The sequence below is a fragment of the Rhagoletis pomonella genome, unplaced genomic scaffold, assembly GCF_013731165.1.
Source record: "Rhagoletis pomonella isolate Grant_MI unplaced genomic scaffold, Rhpom_1.0 Rhpom_scaffold_00007, whole genome shotgun sequence".
In the NCBI taxonomy this organism is placed as follows: domain Eukaryota; kingdom Metazoa; phylum Arthropoda; class Insecta; order Diptera; family Tephritidae; genus Rhagoletis; species Rhagoletis pomonella.
In genome coordinates, this window is record NW_023458561.1 from 38,888,055 (window position 1) to 38,889,560 (window position 1,506).

Genomic DNA, 1,506 nt, shown 5'->3' on the forward strand with positions numbered 1-1,506 from the left:
ACAACAGACCTGCAATCAAGAGTTTTTCTAAAAAAAACCTGAAAATTAAGGAAGAATTTTTCATGACTTAAAATTAAAATTGTTCTGATTTCTATGGTTTTAGAAAAAAAGTTTTTGCCCTGATGCAATAGTACATGAGAAACATAATTAGCTCAGTTATAATAACTAATTTGAAATTTTGTGCAATTTCGCTAATAACACATTTTGTTGTGAAATAACATCTGAAAAATACTATGCATGTCGAAGCATTGATGTATTAATCGATGCATTGATGTAGAAATACATACATATGTAGATATATTTTTGCATCCTTAGAGAGGGCTGTGCTTTTCAATTGCCTACCTAGCCAAAGTATTTAGCGCCTATTGGCAGTAATTATTTTTCACTGACAAGCTGACATTAATGATTGTGTAAATATTAGATCCTAGGTAGACAAAGAGCCAATTTACACGATCACTTTTCACCCTGGGTGTCAGCGGGGTAGGCAAGCACGTACGGTGAGCGAAATCAAGGGTTTTTTTTTGACGTTTCGCTCTTATCGAATACACTTTTTCATATTTTTACTTTGAGTTCGCCATTCGCTGCAAAGAAAAAGTCATCGTTTAAATGCACGAGTGTTTTCGAAGACTTTTTAAAGCGAACGCGCAAAAAACGCAGGGTGAAAAGTCGTAGTGTAAATTGGCTCAAATACCTTCACTACTTCAAAGTTATATCTGCTAATAGTTAGAGGGTACTATGTCTTGTCCTCATTTACCGATAAGTCAACCTATTTTGCCGCCTTCTCTAAGTAGGGAAATGCTGCGCCGTTTTAGTTTTATGTAGTGATGAAAAATAAAAATAATAATAATCGATTGATTGATCATATGATTAATAGCAAGCCAGAAAAAATTAATTGCAATTAATTGCAATTATTGAGAACCATCTTTTGAAAAAAAGCGCTCAGCAGGTACCGAGGTACCAATTAAATAACATTATTTTTCGAAAGTCCGTAAAGTTTTGGGTAAACAGCTTTCATTTCCTCAAGGTTGACCAACTTGCTTACATAGGTCTTATTTACAACCAACTTCTAGCATTTCACCAACTGGTTCGCCGATAAATCAACGCTGTCATACTAAGGGCCGGTTATTCAATGTTTAATTATGACTACCTCGCAGGTAAACATCATTATCGACGATTTCGACATCATGCATAGATATATAGTCTGTTCCAATAGCAGTCCGGTTTACAGGATTTAGTCAGAACTTACAGGAAGTCGTTCCTATTGACATAAAACCTGTAAGTGGGAATACTTTTGAGAGAGTAATTGAGCAACTGTTCCTAGTCAGAAGTTACAGGATTTAGTCCGGAGTTTATTTTCCTGTAAGTTCATGAAAAGTGTCAAACGATCAGCTGATTTGCATGTGCAAACAAAAACAGAAAGCGGTGAAAGCAAATAACCTTATGTTTGCTAAAAAATGGAAGTAAACAACGAAATATTTGAATATGTATAGATTTTAATAATTATTT